At 41.0% G+C, this 20,055-nt stretch overlaps 1 long non-coding RNA gene across 1 annotated transcript; it reads right to left on the bottom strand.

Moving 5' to 3' along the window:
- Positions 1–1,318: 1,318 nt before the first annotated feature.
- LOC106992727 (uncharacterized) lies at positions 1,319–5,631 on the bottom strand. Its single transcript, XR_003721415.2, has 4 exons — positions 5,489–5,631; positions 4,980–5,202; positions 4,718–4,783; positions 1,319–2,073 (listed from the first exon to the last, which is right to left on the bottom strand). It is a non-coding gene; the product is annotated as an uncharacterized LOC106992727 (long non-coding RNA).
- Between the last annotated feature and the right edge of the window lie 14,424 nt (positions 5,632–20,055).

Here is a 20,055-nt window from a genome sequence, read left to right as displayed (position 1 = left end):
TATCTGTAAAATACAGATTTTATGAGGCTATTTATGTTGCACTAATTCCTATGTCACAGGGTTGTGTTAAAGGTAATGCATGCAATTTACTTAGCCCCATTTTTTTAGATTGCAGTCAGTAAAGGCTGACTATTAAAATTATCACTACTTTATTTTTTTCTTAAAGAAGGAGCTGAGATCAAGAGGAGTGAGGTGACTTATCCAAGATCACATAGCCAATGAATGGCAAAGCTAAGACAACATATCTCTAGGCATCTAACTCAGACTTCAGCTCTCTTGAATAACAGTGTGTTCCCATAACTCCACAGGTGAGCTTCCACTTGAATTGTATTTGCTTGGTAGTTTTTTAAAATTTAATATCATTGATGAGTCTCCAGCTGAGAGGACTTAGTGACAAATGTAATCGATTGATGAGTTTTTCCTGCCTGCTGCACAGATAAAACCATTCACTGAGACCATGGTATAGAAGTAAAGAGTTTAATGAACACAAGGCTGGCCATAGAGAAGAACTGGAGTTTATCACTCAAGTCAGTCTCCCTAAGAGCTCAGAGGCTAGGCTTTTTATGGAAAATTTGGTGGGCAGGGAGCTAGGGAATGAGTGCTACTGATTGGTTAGGGATGAAATCACAGGAGTGTGAGGAAAACAGTCCTCATTTGCTGAGTCCACCTCTGGGTGGAGGCCATAGGACTGGTTGAGTCATTAGTCTGGGAGGCATCAGTCAGTTGCCAGAATGCAAAAATCTGAAAAACATCTCAAAAGACCGGTCTTAGGTTCTACAATAGTGATGTTATCTACAGGAGCAATTGAGGAAGTCATAACTCTGTGACATTTGGCCACATAACTCCTGAGCAGTAAGGAAGTATAGAAATGATGCCTCCATTTGAGCAGAATTCAGGCCCTTTCCATAATCCTAATCTTGTGGTCTTTCCTTAGTCTTACAAAGGTGGTTTCAGAACCCAAACAAGGAAGGGATCTGCTTTAGGGAGAGAATATTATCATCCTTGCCTCAAAGTTAAACTATAAACTAAATTCCTCTCATGGTTAGCTTGGCCTGTGGCTGGGAATGAGCAAGGGAAGCCAGCCCGTGAGGCTAGAAGCAAGATGGAGTTGGTCATGCTAGACTTCTCTCCCTCTCATAATCTTTGCAAAGGCAGTTTCACAAACACAGCTTAAAAAGAAAAAAAAAAAAAAAGGGCAAGAGATGATGAGAGTCAGACTGCAAATTTCACCGAGGCAGTGGAAATTGTCCACTAGTCATTTGATGATGGCCAGTGTCTTCAGCTCCTTGTTTGAAGTAGGAAGTTAAAAGACAAAGCATGGGTGATTGTTTCTTTATTTAAAGAGACCAAACTTAAAAACCTACAAAGGGAAAAGGATTTTGACACATCCAGATCTTAGAGCTGGAACTAGAACCTAGGTCTAATACCCATTTTAATATGATCCAAATCTAGAATATTTTCCTAGGGTTCCAGAGTTAGCCCTTGAGAAGAGACACATTTTTCCACATCAGTCTCATACAAGGTGGACTGGAAGAGCAACCCAGGCTTATCAGGCTTCAGACCAAACACAGGATGCCAGAGGGTAGCCAGGAAGCCTTCACTCTTCAATTCTTCTTACTGTTGAACCTCAAGTGCCAAAGCCTTGAGAGGAAAAAAGTTCTTCAGCAGCTGGTTTTACCTTTTAATAAAATAGGTAGTTGGTTTTATGGTGGTAATTTAAGAGAGGCTGGTTTATTCTCTGTACTAGCTTTCTATTGCTGCATAACAAATTTCTCTAAAAATGCGTGGCTTAAAACAACAAACATTTATTATCTAAGTTTCTATGGATCAGGAATTTGAAAGCAGCCCTCAAATTCCAGGTGGGTAGTTCTGGCTTGGAGTTTTTGTTGTTGTTGTTGTTCTTGTTGTTAAAGTCAAGATGTCAGCTGAGACTGCAGTCATCTGAAGGCTTGACTGGGGCTGGGTGGGCTGCTTCCAAGATGGCTTCCTCAGATGGCCATAGGCAAGAGGCTGCTTCCTCAAGACATGGAAACAAAGAGTCAGAAGAGATGCTGGTGTCCCCTGGAGGAGTTACTGGGAGAGAAATCGAGGAGGAAACTGTAATGCCTTTTATGACCTAGTCTCAGAAGCCACTCACTGTCATTTCTGCCACATTCTAATCTTTAGGAGCAAGTCACTAAGTCCAGTTCACACTTAAAGAAAGGAGAATTAAGTTCCACCTCTTGAGAAAAGAAATACCAAAGAATTTGTGAAAAACACATTAAAATTATCACCTACTCTATCAACCTAACTTTTATTCATTTGTTAGAAATTACATCATTAGTGAACCCAAGAGCTAACAAAATAACTTATTTTCATATTCAAACAATTTAAATTTAATGTATGTTAAATGTAAATGTCTGTGTAGCACTGACCGGGAGTCAGAGGCTCAGGTTCTATTTTACACTTTGCTTCTGGCACAGCCTTGGGCATGCCACTTCTCCTTCTGGGCCCCAGTTTCCTTTTCTGTAAAATGAGATGCCTGCCTTTTCAACACATGGTCCTGGGAGAACTGGATATCTATGTGCAAAAGAATGAAGTCGGACACTTACCAGCACCATATACAAAAAATTAACTCAAATGGATCAAAACCTAAATATAAGACCTAAAACGATACAACTCTTAGAAGAAAACACAGGGTAAAAGCTTCGTGACACTGGATTTGGCAATGATTTCTTGGATATGACACTAAGGTCACAGGCAACAAAAGAAAAATAGACAAATGGAACTTCATGAACAAATTTTAAAATTATTCATCAAAAGATAATATCAGCAAAGTAAAATGTCAACTAAAAGAATGAGAGAAAATGTTTGCAAATCGTATGTCTGATAAGGGATTAATATCCAGAATATTTAGAGAGCTTCTAAATCTCAACAACAAAAAACAACCTGATTCCAAAATGGGCAAAGAACCTGAATAGACATATCTCTAAAGAAGATATACAAATGGTTAAGAAACACATGGAAAGATGCCCCACAGCACAATTCATTAGGGAAATGCAAGTGAAATCAACCACGAGGTACCACCTTACATTTATAAGGGTGGCTACTATAAAAACAAAACAAAATAAAACCCAGAAAATAATTAGCCAGAAAAGCATTAGCCAGGATGTGGAGAAATTGGAACCCTTGTGCATTGTTGGTGGGAGTATAAAGTGGTAGAGATGCTGTAGAAAACAGTGTGGCAATTCTACAAACAATTAAAAATAGAATTACCATATGATCCAGCATTTCCACTTCTGGATGTATAGCAAAAGAACTAAAAATGGGTCTTGGTCAGGCACCGTGGCTCACGCCTGTAATCCCAGCACTGTGGGAAGCCAAGGCAGGTGGATCACTTGAGGTCAGCAGTTCAACACCAGCCTGGCTAACATGGTGAAACCCCCTTTCTACAAAAAACACAAAATTTAGCCAGGCATGGTGGTACGTGCCTGTAATTCCAGCTACTCAGGAGGCCGAGGCAGGAGAATCACTTGAACCCAGGAGGCGAAGGTTGCAGTGAGCGGAGATTGTACCACTGCACTCTAGCCTGAGTGACACAGCAAGACCCAGTCTCAAAAATGAAATGAAATGAAATGAAATAAAATAAATAATACAAATAAAAATGTAAGTGGGGTCTTGAAGAGATATTTGCATATTCACAATACTAACCCAAGTGTCCATGGACAGATGAATGGATAAGCAAAATGTGTTGTATATATATAATGGAATATTATTGCCTTAAAAAGGAGTAAAATTCTGACATGTGCTGCAACACGGATGAACCTTGAGAACAGTACGCTCAGAAAAATAAGCCAGTCACAAAAAGAAAAACAAGATTTCATTTATATAAGGTACTTAGAGTAGTGAAAATTATAGAGATGGAAAGTAGAATGGTGATTGACTGGGGCTGGGGTTAGTGAGGAATGGGTAGTTATTGTTTAATGGGTATAATGTTGCAGCTTTACAAGATGAAAAGGAGTTATAAAGATGGATGGTGGTAATGGTTGCATAACATCGTGAATGTATGTAATGCCACAGAACCGTACACTTAAAAATGATTAAGATGAGAAATTTTATGTATATATTTTACCACAATAAAAATAATTGGGAAAAAAGCCAACAAAATAAAGGCGCCTGGACTTAAAAGTTTTTAATGTCCCTTCTGGCTCTGATAGTCTCTTCTCTAACATTATTTATTCAATTTAGAGTTTATAGTCTATTTCTGACAATCTCTGTCTATTTCTCTCTCTCTCTCTCTATTCATCTATCTGTCTATCATCTATCTATCTAATCTACCCATCTATCTATCTACATACGTATATGTTTAACATGTTTTTGTATGTGTCTCTATGTTTCAAAAGCATATTTAAATAAATCTTTCATGGCCTTTTAGTCTTTAGAGGGAAGGTGAGGCTGTTTATGTTACAGGAACATATTTTATTTGCCCACAGCAGCCAGAGCACAGCATGCTATTACTATAAATGGGGCATGATAGTGTTTTGTTATGAAATGCCTTTTGATGTAGGACAGCTACAGTCCAATGACTTCCAAATATATTTCATCCTACTGTAAAAAATAAAATGACAGATCTTCTCATGGCCACAGGGTCTCTGCACACATTTCCAGGAACTTGAGACCATTTACTAAATCCAAACAGAAAAACATTGTTTTAATGGTTATAGATGTGTCCACTCACCTTTGAACGAGGCATGCCTCCTACTCCTAACCTCTCATGTCTGAAGCCCAGCGTGAATCAGTCGGCCTGGGTAAAAAAGGAGGGACATACCTAAATATCTTTTCGAGACACAACACCAATCCTCCAAGTTGTTCCACAGACCACCCCGACTATTCCTTACCCCACCATCCCATTTGAAAAAAAAACCATTAATCTGGTAGTCTCTTTATTTCCCCTCAAAGGCAGCTCAACTTTAGAACAAAATGCTTAGGGGGAAAAATACCTTCATTTAAAAACAGCAACACTCTCAGTTTAGGAAATGAAGAAACTGAGATTATTGTTCCAAGTTCTTCCCTAGTCTCTAGGTCTTCCGTTGCAATCCCTTTGTGCATATACATTTCACGCAACTGTTCGTGCAGGTCTGGAAGGAGGTCTTGCTGAAGATATTCATGGCAGTGGTGTTTGCAGTAGTAGCAGGAGTTAGAGTCAGGCAGCAAGCAACGCATCTGCAGGGAGCAGACAAGTAAAATGTGGTAGAGATATGCTATGGACACCATGCAATGATTAGAAGCGTATCAGTTATCTATTGCTGTGTAACAAGTTACTCCAAGTTTAACATCTTAAAACAACAAACATTTATTATATCACAGTCTCTGTGGGCTAAGAGCCAGCATGGCTTAGCTGAGTCCTTTGGCTCAGGATCTCTTACAATGCTGCAATCAAGTGTTGGCAAGAGCTATGGGTCCTCTCAAGTCTCTACTAGACTAGAATAGGATTTGCTTCCAAGCTCACCCACGAGGCTGTTGGCAGGATTCAGTTCCTCACTGCTGCTATTGGACCGAGGGCTTCAATTCCTTGCTGGCTGTTGGCTGGAAGCCTCTCTCCAGTCTTTGCTGTTAGGTTCTCTGTAAGGTGGCTCTCAAAATTTCAGCTGGCTTCCACCAGAGCAAGCAAGGGAGGGCACATGAGAGGAAGACAAAGGGTTTTTATCACTTAGTCTCAAAAGTAACATACTGTCACTTTTTGCCACATTCTGTTCACTAAGAGCAAGTCACTAGGTGTAGTCCACAATCAAGATAAGGTGATTGTACAGGGACATGGGTACCAACAGGGCACCATCACTGGGAGTCACCTTAAAAGCTGCCTACCACAAGAAACAACAGATCAAAGGATGATACAGCGTTAAACACAATACTTAACAGAAAAAGGCAAGAGTTAAGGTGAAGTCTGCAGCAGAATACAATTTGTTTAAATTAAAATACCTAGGAACAATGTTATATGCTTTAAAAAGATACAAACAAATTCAGAGTATAAAACAATCACATTGTAATGTTTGCCTGCTGGGCATGGAGAGCTGGTGGAGAAATGCAAATAAATAACCACATAAATCCAGAGAAGGGCCTTGCAGATATAGAATAAAATTGTGTACTATAAACTCAAGACCAAGTTCAACTCCTTGCACATGAAGTTCAAAAGAAAGGAAAAGTAAAGTAACAAAACAAACACTCTGGGTCTCTCAAACACTCAAGTTCCCATGGAAGGATCTTATCAAGATCGATGTCTGAGGGAGCTCCCCACCCAATGTCACACTGGATTAAAGTCATCTCAAAGTCTCAGAGATTTTTACCAAGTAGAAGCAGCGTCTGTGTTAGTGTGGCATACCTTGGGGTGTAAGACAGCTTTAAGAATTCAGTGTACATAAGACATACCCACGTGGAGACCAAATGTCTCAGGACTAAAGGCTTTCCTGAATGTGGGACTTTCAGTGCCAAAACTTGGATAATTTGTTCACCTTATCACCTGAGGAGTTTGTTTAAAAATGCAAATTGAAGCATCCTCACAAGTGATTCTGATTCAGTGTGCCTGAGCAGGACCAGTAATCTGCAAGCAAAGCAGAGCCAGAAGCCCTTCTAATATAGATGGTCCATGGACCACCCTTCTAGAACTCTCTGTTATAGAAGGACAGTTTTGAAAGCTACTTCTGGTAGCACCAAAGGTGACAGCCACTCTCAAGTCTGTAATCACAAATCTCATGCAGCCACCTGCTACAGTATCACCATTACCTGTTGATAATCCCAGGGCTCTAGTTCAGTTTATTGATTCTGGAATTTCTCTTCCACAGAAGGCAGACCTCAAGATCTAGGAGGCAAAGTTCAGGAAGGGGTCAAGACAGGAGTTTGAGAAACAGGATTTTCCTGACTGGCTGTTAGAAGAAACCACATCCCACGGCTGGATTAGCCATCTCCAGAAAAGTCTGGCGGAAGTTACCCACCCACACGAAAATCTGAAGAATGTGCTTATAAGATAAAAGTGACCTCTAGGTCTTCAGGAAGCAGCTGCGTCAAATATAATCTCTGTAAAATATTTTTCATATTTAGAAAAAAAAAAAGATTACGCAAGTACATTAACATGATAAGATAATGATGAGATAATGGCAAGTACCTCTCAAATCTAGCCGGAGGTGGGCGAGGAGTCCTGACGCTGACGTCGAGGGGAGGGGACTTTGAGAAGCTGCAAGTGTATTAGGTAGACCTATCCACATTAAAAGGATGTGTCAAACCATAAAAGTTTGCAAAATATTCTTAGTAACCAATCAATAGTCCTTGCTCTATTTTTATATTCATAGAGTAATCTTTTGATCTACCATTATTCTTTCTTCTCTAAATACAGATTGGGTAACTTCTATGTGAGAGGTACTGTGCTAGGCACTGTTGAGAAATATATGTATTTTGGTCTTAATTTTTTGTTGGATTTTAGGTTTTATGAAGGTAGACTCTAACTAGTAGAAGACTAATGCAAACAAAGCAATATTCTGGTAGTTTCAAAGAACTCAGCTGTAGTGATAAGAGCAGATATGGTTTTAGAGTCCTCCAAAAGCCGACCCCAAGACAAGAATCCAAGTAGTTTTGGGAAATTATCCCAGGAAATACATAAAAGAGGGTGGAGAGTAAGTTAGGGAATCAAAGGAGCTGATAAAAGGTATCTGCCAAGCCAATTACCATTGCGGGCAACTGATGTTAGAGCCTGCTGGGGAAGTCTGAGAGACAATAAGAGATTCTATGCTGTCCACACTCTAGAATAGGTTTCAGGGTTATTCCTAACAAGCGGTATTCATCCATTGACTCTCCAACGGTCATTGTCTGAGTGTTGCTTCTTGGGAGATTGATTACATCTCAGGCACTTCTGCTCTGCCCTGTATGAGAGCTGAGCATGCTATCTTGACTACGCAGAGTCACAAATGTTTTCTATAAACAGGTTGAGAATGTAGAGACAAATACCAAGTGGATGTGGGTGGGCTAGCAACAGCATCTGCCATAATAGCTCGCAGTTGCTGCAGGCTTACAGGGTTCCACAGACTAGATTAAATGTATGTTATCTCATTTAATATCTGATTAATATTCTTCATTTTCCAGATCAGGAAACAGATGTGAAGTGAAAAGAGACTTGTATATGATCTCACAGTCAGCATACAGTGTGACTGGGATTTGAACCTTGACAACTGGGTTTTAGAATCCAAGACTGTGGCCACTGCACTCTACTGGCCCCTTGGAGAGTTTGTATCTAGGTGAGGGAATAGAAAGAGATTTCAAGATGTGGGTGTAAAAACCAGCTGTTTCATGCAATATGAACCAGATTTCAGTTTGGGATTCAGCACTGGTATAGAGGTGCAAACATGCAATGAAGTTCAAGATTATCAAGGGTCTTGTTTGGCTAAAATATAAATCATAGGTAGTGGAAGATATTGGGGAGGATTCTGAATGCCCAGTTAAGAAGCTCACACAGTGGGCTTGTCCGTAAGAAACTGTTGAAGCTTTTTGAGCAATGACATGATAGAAGATGGGCTTGAATAACATTAAAGACTATTAATAACATAAACCATATTATTATAAAATAACATTCAACAGGAAGCCATGAATTGGTTGGATTGACCAAAAAAGAGGGAAAGATGAAAGAGCATGTGAGAATTCAAGAGTTTCAGGACACTTGTCTCAGAGATCCGGAGTCACTGAGGGCATGATAGGACAGCTAAGAAGAGCTGCTTCCAGACCAGGTCATGGGTATATAGTGCTCAGGAACTCTAGTCCCAGATATCAGGGTCTTTAATGGAATACAATAGAGAAAAGGACCAGAGTGGCTAGCTTGGACTTAGGTATGGCTGGACTTTCTAGTTCCTCTTCACCTTATAGTCCTAAGATTTGCTACTCTAAAGAGAATTTAATCTGTTTGCCCAGCATTGATCAGAATTCAAATGAACTGGTGGAATTTCTTTTAAAAAATAAATAAATAAATAAAAGCCTGGGCACAGTGGATCACACCTGTAATCCTAGCACTTTGGGAGGCCAAGGCAAGTGGATCACAAGGTCAGGAGTTTGAGACCAGCATGGTCAACATGGTGAAACCCCGTCTCCACTGAAGTTACAAAAAATTAGTCAGGTGTGGTGCTGCATACCTGTAATCCCAGCTACTTGGGAGGCTGAGGCAGGAGAATCACTTGATCCTGGGAGGCAGAGGTTGTAGTGAGCTGAGATCTCACCATTGCACTCCAGTCTGGGTGAAAGAGCGAGACTCCATCTCAAAAAAAAAAAAAAAAAGTGAATGATAGTTTGATGACTCAATCAAAGGTGGGTTGACAGATACCTTTTTTTTTTTTTTTTCTTTGAGACGGAGTCTTGCCTTGTCACCAGGCTGGAGTGCAGTGGTGTAATCTCAGCTTACTGCAACCTCTGACTCCCTGGTTCAAGCGATTCTCCTGCCTCAGCCTCCCAAGTAGCTGGGATTACAGGCACGTGCCACCACACCCAGGTAATTTTGTATTTTTAGTAGAGATGGAGTTTCACCACGTTGGCCAGGATGGTCTTGATCTCCTGACCTCGTGCCTCCCAAAGTACTGGGGTTACAGGCATGAGCCACCACACCCAACCTCCTTTGCCTTCCCTAACTTACTCTCCACTCTCTTTTATGTAGAGCAATGCATTAGTGCCACTCATATTGTTGATGAGCCTGAAATACTTATATTGATGGCTGGTTGGTGTATTGTTTTCCTGGAAAGAGGCACTTCTTTTTCTTCTTTTGCTAGCTGGTTCTTTCTATTCTGGAACATTAAATGCACACCTAGTCCAAGATTCCATATTTACCTTCTCTCTGGACATTTAATCATAACCCTCAACCATGTCTTTTTAGTGATGACATTTCAGTATCTCCAGAATTCATCTTTTCCTTTGAACATAGTTTCCAACTGCTGGATTGATCAAAAAAGAGGGAAAAATGGAAAAGCAGGTAACAGGTATGGCAATAATTCAGGAGTTTGAGGACACTTGTCTCAGAGATCCAAGATGTCACTACCAGGATATTCCACTAATGCCTCAAACTCAACGTGACCAAAAACAAGCCAGTCACATTCTTCCACAAACAAATTTGTTTCTTTCTGACTTCCCAGTTGATTCATGACCCCATCATTCCTCAACTTGCTGATACTCGACCCTTGGAACAGCCTCTGACTCCCTCTTATCAACTGTCCACCCTAATTAATGCATGCCAAAACCTTGTTTATTCTACCACCACATCTCTTAAAGTTGGTCAGCCCCTTTGTCTTTATTCTAGTATAGTGTATTATCAAGAGTCAAATTTACAACAAATCTAGTTTAAAGGTCTAGTGGGCTTTTATTTGTGATTCTAACATAGGGCAACACTTCATTGTATAAAATAAATGTTCCAAGAAGCAGAGCAGGAAGGGTTGGCTTTACAGGCAGAAAAGGGCTGGAGAAAGCAGAAACAGAACAAAATATGAATTGGTGGTTTCAAATTACTTTCCTCATAGAGTTACAGTAGAGGGAACTTCTTTATCATGCAGGCTCAGGTAAATTGAACCCCTTTTGATTGGTTGCTGTGAATTTCCTGTTTTCTTGGAAAATTCTCACATTTTAGAGTTCAGTGGCACCTGAACATTGATTATGTGGCACTTAACATGAATGACTCCATTCTGGTTTGGTCTGGTCTGCTGGGGCCTAGTGAAAGGGACTAATCCAAAACAATGCCCTCCCATAAACTTTGTTTAATAATAGTATATAGTATAGTATGGTATAGTATATAGTATAGTATGGTATAGTATAGTCTAGTTCAGGTTTTTGTTGTCTATTGCTTAGCTTTTTACTTGGAATATAACCACACTCCTTATACTGCCCTCCTCCAAATAAATAGCACCTCATCCTCCTCTGGGTCTGATATGGTTTGGACTTGTGTTCCCCACTGGAATCTCATGTTGAATAATCCCCAGTGTTGGAGGAGAGGCCTGGTGGGAGGTGATTGGATCATGGGGGCGAATTTCCCCCTTGCCGTTCTTGTGTAGTGAGTGAGTTCTCCCAAGATCTCGTTGTTTAAAAGTGTGTAGCACCTCCTTCTCTCTGTCCTGCTCTGACCATGTGAAGACATGCCAGCTTTCTCTTTGCCTTCTGCCATGATTATAAGTTTCCTGAGGCCTCCCCAGTTATGTTTCCTGTACAACCTGTGGAATAGTTGACCAATAAAACCTTTTTTTCTTTGTAAATTATCCAGTCTCAGGTAGTTCTTTATAGCAACATGAGAATGGACTAACACAGCATCTCATAGTATTTCGCTATATATTGTTTCTGTTTGTAGCTCTCTTATGGTAGTAATAGCTAAAAGCAATACTAGGTGCCTGGCATTGTCCTACGTGCTCTACATATATTATCTCCTTTAGTCTTCACAGTAACCTTTTGGGATAATACAGTTGTGAACCACATTTTACACATGAGAAAACTGAGGCACAGAGAGGTTAAGTGGACTTTCCCAGGGCAGGAGCTGAATTTGAATCCAGGCCTCTGCATCTCCTAATAACAAAGTGCCACGTTGAACCTCTTGTCCTCTTTTCCAGACTGTAAAGTCCTTAAGGTGAGGATTTCTCTATATAACCAAGTGACTCTTGCATAGTGCCTTATGAATTGTAATGTGAATGGATGACAGTTTTGCTTGAAATGTCATCAGCATAAAGACATGGTTGAGGGTTATGATTAAATGTCCAGAGAGAAGGTAAATATGGAATCTTGGACTAGGTGTGCATTTAAGGTTCCAGAATAGAAAGAACCAGCTAGCAAAAGAAGAAAAAGAATTGCTTGACAATTTTGCTTGATTCAGGGAAACATCAAGCTGGAAGTCATTTGGTCTTGCTATTCCTGTAGAAGTGAGACTGTAGCTAATTCATTCTGGATGATAAGCTTTAACCAGATCAGATCGTTTAAGTAGGCCCTAGCTAGAGTAGAAATGACCCAAGAGAAATCAGGCTACAACCTACATGAAATCAGACATTGGGCTCAAATGCATGTGTTAAGCTCTGCCTCTTCTTTAAGTTCTATTATTTATGGACTCTTTTTCTTTTGCTGCATACCTGAAAACCCACACTCTTCTTAACTAACAAAAGAAGAATCTGAATTAGAGACTTAGAAACACAGAGTATGTAGTAAAAGAGTATTTGCAAATGTGGGTGGAGTAGAGGCTCTCTGGGAGGCTCAATACAATTACATTTTGGCTGAATGAGCTTGCAAACCTCTTCTTGAGGCTGAGCAGAGCTATTTCATGCCTCTACCACAGGCATTTTCTCTCTGAAAAATCAATGACCCAAGAAAGCAGTTGGTGGTGGGAGGAGGGAGAGTCCGTGAGCTAATCCTTGAGGTTGAGGCAGAAACACAGCTGTTTTGGATTCAGCCTGGGGAGATCAAGGGGAGACATGACTGCTGTATTTGGAGAGGCTTGTCTTCAGTTGGCATCATTCTGAGCACTCAAGTTCTCTGTCAATAAGCACTTTATGGGAGAGATAAATGGATTTGGAGCTGAGGATAGGGGAGGGTGTCTGGGAAAGAGTAAACATATTATCTGAGACCTTCCATCAAGCCCCTTTACTGAAGTGCTCAAGGACTCAGACATTGAGTTTAGCAGAGGCAGAGTGGGAAGGAGCCCTTTGGGTGAAGCCAGCTGCAGAGGTCTAGTCTAACAATAATAGACAGCATTAGAGGATCCGGCCTCTGGAGCTTGCTTCACCCACAGTGGTGCCAGGTTCCATGCTGAGGGATTATCAAATGACAGTTTGGTCACCATCTTGACAATAAGACTAGAAACAATTGACCGCCTATGAAGAGAAAACATGAACATTCATTCTAAAGGGTATTGGTGAAAATGTAAATTAGTACAACCATTATGGAAAATAATATGAAGATTTCTCAAAAACTTAAAATAGAACTGCTATATGATCCAGCAATCCCACTTCTGGGTATATATGCAAAGGAAATGAGATTGGTATGTTGAAGAAATATCTGCACTCCCATGTTCATTGCAGCACTGTTCACAATAGCCAAAATACAGAATCAACCAAAGTGTTTACCAACAGATGGATGAATGGATAAAGAAAATGTGGTTATATAAACAAATGGAATACTATTCAGCCTTAACAAAGAAGGAAATCCTGTCATTTGCAACAACACAGATAAACCTGAAGGACGTTATGCTAATAGAAATAAACCAAGCACAGAAAGACAAATACTGCACGATCTCATTTATATGTGGAATCTAAAAAAGACAAACTGGCCAGGTATGGTGGCTCACATCTATAATTCCAGCACTTTGGGAAGGCAGATCTGAGAGAATTTCTTGAGGCCAGGAATTAGAGACCAGCCTGAGCAACACTGCAAGACTCTGTCTCTACAAAAAAATTTTAAAATTAGCTGGCTGTGGGAGTGCACACCTGTAGTCCCAGCTACTTGGGAGGCTGAGGCAGGGAGATCACTGGAGCCTAGGAATCTGAGGCTGCAGTGAGTTATGACTGCACCACTGCACTGCAGCCTGATCAACACAGTGAGATCCCTTCTCTTAAAAAAATTAAAAATAAAAAAGACAAACACACAGAAGCAGAGAGTAGAATGCTGGTTACCAGAGGCTGGGGCAGGGGTGGGGTAAGGTGGTGGAATTGGGGAGATGTTAGCCTAAGGATAAAAAAATTCAGTTAGACAGGAGAAATAAGTTCAAGAGGTTTATTATTCAACATGATGACTATAGTTAATAACAATGTTTTATATTCTTGAAAATTACTAAGAGAATAGGTTTTAAGTGTTCTCATAAAAAAGTATAACTATATGAGGTAATGCATATATTGATTAGCTTGATTTAGCCATTGCACAATGTGTACATATATCAAAATATATTGTACACCATAAATACATACAGTTGTTGTCATTTAAAAATAAAAAATAAAAATTTACAAAAATTAAAAAATAAACTTAAAAATAAAGAGTGGGTGGCAATATTCCAAAAACATGGGAGGTGAAAGTAAATACCTGAGTAAATGCAAGAAAATGTTACTATCTATTTTGCATAATGACATCCCTTTCCTACATATTTTTAGATCCAAAAAGAACCCTTCCCAAGAAAGTATAGGCTTTGGGAAAGGTAGATGTGGGCACACTCTGGTCTTGAGATACCAAATTTATGTTATTAAACATGCCCTTCCTATAGACAGCACGCCAAGGAATCAGGCATTAGTGTTGAGTTTTGAAGATCTTGATTCTGGAAAATGACATCCTTAGCTTAGTTCCCCTTCAGTGCAGCTCAGGCGTTCCTAAATCTTATAGAAGAGTCTGTGCTGTTAATAACTGGCTGATTATAAAATCTTCAAATAAGTAAATGCATACCTCCTATTCTTATTTTACTGGATAGATGCCATGTCCTAGTCCTAGCACTTTCCCTCTTCCAGTGCATTTGCTGATACAGTGCATGCATGCTCCATTCTGTTGCTCCCATTATACCCTTCTTTTATACACTTTCTGATCTGCAGCTACCCAAAGATCTAGTCTTAACATCGGTTACCTTCTTTGCCACACAACCCTCCTCTAGTACCCCAGGATAAAGAAGTTTTTCCCATCTCATGACATAGAGTTCTTTTGCTCTAGAATCAGTTAACTGTTCTCATTGTATTTTCCTTGAAGATGTGGATGTCCTCTGCCACACCTCTTTTCCTTTCTTGTATTTTCTATTTTTTCATATTTCTATATGAAGGACTATGTAGCTCTTTCTGCCCAGACTTTATCTCATGCAGCTCCACTGTAATATGCCCCAAACTGAACTCTCTTCTCTTCATTCCCTTGCCTCTTCCTCCACTCTGCCCCTAACACTCCCAGCCTCAGATTTCTCATCTCAGTGATTAACACCATCATGAAATCTCTTCCTGAAATAAAAGTTTAAATATCTTAGACATACCTCTTTTTCTCACCCTCCTATATTTCTCTATCATTTTCACTTTCAAATCTACTTCCTAACTTTCTTTCCTCTCTTTCTTAGCCTTGTTCCCATCATGTCTCAGTGGACTATGGCTATAGCCTCCTAACAGGGTTCCATCCATTTTCTACACCGCCTCTAAAGTTGCTATTCTGAGACAGGATGCTCAGTGGAACTTTTCCTGTGGTCTCACAACTAGCCCCCTCACCATCAATACTCTAAGAAGGGTCCTTCTCTCCTGCCTGAGCCCAGTTCTATATAAACAGAAGATAAAGGAAGAGTGGTGGGGAGAATCATCAGACTGATGACTTGCAGGCCAAGTGGGGAACAAAGTATATTTCTCTTGTCTACACCAAGTGACGGTCAACCAAGATAATCACTTTTAGAGACTGCAGATGCTCCAAGAAGTGAACACTGGAATCCCATTCCCTCATTAGAGGTTTGCTTGAGTTACACACTTGGTGAATCTGATGAGCTTTCCTGCATGCATTTTCCCCTCAACAGCCCCCACCCCTTCTCACTTCCAGCAGGAAAAAAGACAACTTGATAGGAAAGGGTAACATTCCCTCCTCTTATCTTTGCATGGAGACATGGGATTTCTTTGGGTCAAATGGATACCACAGAATGAAGCTGAGTTTATGCTGCTTTGGAAGGTTTTGTCTCCCCTGCTCTCCACCCAAGAGATATGGCCAATGTATCCTAGCACCCAGTAACAATAGGTTGTGACACCATGAAGCAAGGAAAACTCTGTTGGAAAAGAATAAGCTGGGACTTGGTCTCTCCAAATCCGGCAACTGATAAGAATTCCTTCTCCCCAAGGGGTCAAGAGGTAGCATTTGTAGAAGGCACTCACCATCAGCCACATTGGTAAGAAAGGCGGAAACAACCATTGGAAAGAAGACTATGAAGGAAGCCGCTGGAGTGAGATACATGCATCCCTTCTGTCTCGATGAAGAATTCCCAATGACTCCTTATTCCCTACGCTATAGCATAAAAATATGTACTCTTTGCATGACTCAGAAGGCATTTGTAATCAAGCACCTTTTCCCCTCATGCGGTTATTTACTTCTTATTTTCATTTTCGACACTTGCAATTGTCCCAATGGTATCAGACACTCCCACCCCTCTGTGTCTTCACAGTTTCTTCTACCAGGACAGTACTTCGCTACCTAATCTACAAAAAATTCCTTCAAGTCTTGGTTTAGGCAAGGTATCTCTTAAAGCCTTTCCTAATGTGTGCAGGCAGACTGATTTATTTCTTCTACCATATTCCTCTGGTACATACAATTCAACTATCTTACTGAGTCACTTCTCAAGACACTAGTTTTGCATCCGTCTTCACACTAAGCCCTAAGTTCTTTGAAGGCATCTACGGTGCTTTCCTTTGTAACCCCACACGCAGGGGTGGAGGGAAAGGGCTGTTGAAGTACAAATATAGAGCCTGGACCAAGAACATAACCAGACACCATGTGAAATTTTGTTTTCAAGGGATGCCTTAAGTCTGTGTTGATGTAGACTTTGGGCTGAAGAGAGAAAATCTGATTCTATCCACCAAGATCCTATTTGATTTATCTTCTTCTCAACGTTTGACACGGACTCCTCAATTTCAGCCAATTCTAAAAGGTCTGTACCCACCCTGACTCAACGTACACCTTCCCTATTCTACCACAGTGGAGTCTCAGTTATCTACAGGAAGTCACTTTCTCCACATCTCTGACTAGGGCTGGTATGTGGTGTTAGGATACAATGTAAAAAATGCATTTATTATATGCTATTTTAGTTGCTTCTCTCTTAGTATAAATCCAATCTTATTTAGGTTACAAGATTCTAGAAGGCAGGCCTTATATGCTCTGTATTCCACATAGTGGAAATACTTCTAATTCTGTAAATGGCTTCTTAAAAGTCATACTGAGCCAAACACTGTGGAAAGTGGTAGATATTATGGCCTCTGCGCTAAAGGACTTCACAGAGGCTGGCCTTTCTCTGTCTTGGAAGATTGTCCTTTTTGACCTTGAGGAAAGCACCAGCGAGGGCCTATGGCATGGTGAGGACAAAGAGGGCAGTCAAAGCAGTTGGTCAGGCCATCAGGGAATCCACCCTGCAACCAACAAGGTGACACAAGTCCCATTCAAATTATCCTCACAACCTTTTTGCTTTCTAGTCCTGGAGCTCTCTTTATCTGTCCTACTCGGTTTTGACTACATAGTAACTGCCACAAGAATGGGAAAGAGTAAAAAGAGACAGACCTCAGAATCAAAAGTGATTGAATTTAAATTTAATTCGGCCTAAATAGAGGTAATGAAATTTAGTCACTAATTCAGCTGGGTTGACCAGTCTCATATAGTACCAAGATAAATACAGGAGGGTTGATTGGATCAGGGGATTGTGTTGCGTTGATCATTTCCTAGGCTTTCTCCATTCCCTCACTGGCTGCTTCCTTACTGCAGATTTGCCCAACACACATGCATAGAAGCCATACAGAGGATACCCTTTCTTTCTCCCACTTGTCAACTAAATCCTCTCCCTTTTCCTGAAGTGATTCTCTACCATCACCATCTCTCAAAAATCATGCTAAGTTGCAACAATTGATTTTATCTTGTTCCCATAAATTAGATATTAACAGTTCAGATCTTTAAGGTCTTTCATTTCAATCAATAATACATATTTCTGAAATTCTAAATAAAAGTGGCCTCTGACTTTAAATTTCTCAAGTCTTAGACACGTATGCATGCAGTCTATAAACAGACTATGTCTGTGTATGTGTCAGAGACTATATGTGTGTATGCATATTATATCCGTGTATGTATTGAGAGAGACACGTGATACATATGATCAATCAAGAGTAGAAATATATTTTCTTCTACTCCTTCACTCTCCCTTTACTTTTGTCTCTAGGACAAAAGCTTTGCCTCCATCCCTGCTTGCTCACATCCACCCCTCCCTTCTTTCACTCTGACTTCTAACCCTTTTTCTCCCCATGAACGCCCCCCACCTTCATTTTAAACCCAGTTTTATCTGGATCCTCTCAAGGAATTGCACTGTGATAGTCAGTGAAGAGACCCAGCCTCCAGGCTAAACTCTGGTGTGTCATTTAGTTACTAAGGACATTAATCTTCCTCCTTAGTTCTCTCTTAAGGATTATTTAAATTGGGCAGATTGAGAATCCATCTATTTCTTTAAAGCCCAGTCTGTGAATAGCTGTTAACACAATGCAAGAGTTTAAGGCATTAAGCATGTACCTGCAAGTACTTTGCAGTTCTTCATTTCCTTCCCTCTGGGAGTGCTTTCCAGTAGACAGGGGGAGGGGAGGGAGCAGAGCATAAGTAAGCTGATTTATCTGGAAAAGCACTCCTCTCCATCTTTGCCATTTTAATAAAGCTTAGCTTGGGGAAAGATTTGGAGGCCTTCAGGAGCGGGCCCGTTAAAACAATTGAGGAGTGTGTGAAACACAGCTCAGGCTCTGCATCCCAGTCTTCAAACTGACGTCACCTCATAAATCCACAGGCACAGCCTGGACCCATCAGCGAGCTGCTTTTTCAGGAGATTAATTATTTGTTCAGACAGGGGTCAGGTGGAGGGTCTTTGAAAGATTCCTTCAGTGTTTTGCCCCACCCCCTCTCATGGGGGTGAAAAATAGAACTCTCTGTACAGCCAAGCTGTAGAAAGAACACTGTGTGCGGAGTCAGAAGGGACGTGTGCAGCGTTTGACCCACACTGCCCAATTAAGACAGGAGGGGACTGAGGGGCCAGAGAAGTGAAGGGGCTGTGCATTGGCTCTCCTTACCTTGCTGTCCTTAGGTTATAGGTTTTGCGATTTGTCCCCAGGGCAGACTTCAGTCAGGCTGAAAATGCAATAAATTGAGAAAGGCATGGCGTTAGGGGAAGCCAGCTGACAGAAGGACAGTTGGACAGTGTCTGCAATCCAAGGGGGTCATGGAGGCTCTGGGAGGCCTCCCTGTTAGCCCTGGAGCAGAGGTTTCTTTCCAGGAAGTGCTGGGCTTTGCACATCGACCACCTGGATATGTCTCTGGGGAGTCACTTACACACACTGAAGAACAGCAATCACTTAACAAAAAGCAGAGGAGAGGAGAAAAGGCTGAGGTGCAGCAGTTGTCAAACGCACGACAGTGTCCAGAAGGAAGATTGCAAAGGCTCTGTACTCTCAGGGCAGGATAATGGGAAAGGGAGATTTTCTGAGAAAGGGAGTAGGGATTGACTAAACTGGAGTTAGTCGGAAAGGTACTCAAATTTTGTTCACCCATGTTAGGAAAGTTGTAAACAGTGGTTTGTTAGTAAGCGGTTAAAAACTGTCAGGGGAAGGGGGTGAGCTGTCCTACTTATCATCTGCTGATTTCTGTGGTGTAAATACCCACTTCGACCCTGATTTCAAGCACCAATGTGAGGTCACTGATGAGGGGTTGGGAAGAGATGGAAAAATAGGCTCTTCTGAGCTAGTGCAAGCTGGCTCCAGGTCACCCCTGGTTGTCATAAATACGCTAACAAGGTTCCTAAAGAATGTTCTCAGTTATCGTGCCCTAAGAGGCTACATGGTCCAGCTAAAGGGGCTGGAATCCAGTCCTAGTGTCAATTTCTTCCTGCCATCCAATCCCAGCTGTCAGTTTACAATTTGTGCACTTTTCTCTGTATATTTCCATACAAAGTTGAAATATTAAACAGTGCAAAATAAAGAAGTCTTGCTATCCCCTACAATTACAGATGTATAAAATTTGGCATCCTCAATTCCCGTCATCATTTCTCTAATAGTTCTTGCCTTTGATAAGGCACAGGATTGGGATGTATTGGCAGCGAGCAAAAAGAGGAACTGCAGACTGCAACTGGTGGAACTGCAACCAGTGTGCGGCCCCCTATTTGAAGGAATGGAAAGAGAAAGCCTAACTCTCCTGTTAGGTATAGGGTCTGATCTGCGCAGCCTGATGGGAACCAGAGAGTTCTGGAACGCAGCTCCTTTCATAGCCCTTGGCTCCTCTGCACGCCCCAAATAAACACAGATTGTCAGTAGTGGTTTCAGATGAATCCCCCTGCAAATGCTGGCATAGCAGGCTGGGGCAGCCACGAGTCTT

Source organism: Macaca mulatta, chromosome 12 (genome assembly GCF_049350105.2).
Source record: "Macaca mulatta isolate MMU2019108-1 chromosome 12, T2T-MMU8v2.0, whole genome shotgun sequence".
NCBI classification, from domain to species: domain Eukaryota; kingdom Metazoa; phylum Chordata; class Mammalia; order Primates; family Cercopithecidae; genus Macaca; species Macaca mulatta.
The sequence above is the reverse complement of the archived record's forward strand: the minus strand, read 5'-3'. Positions and strand labels throughout refer to the sequence as shown.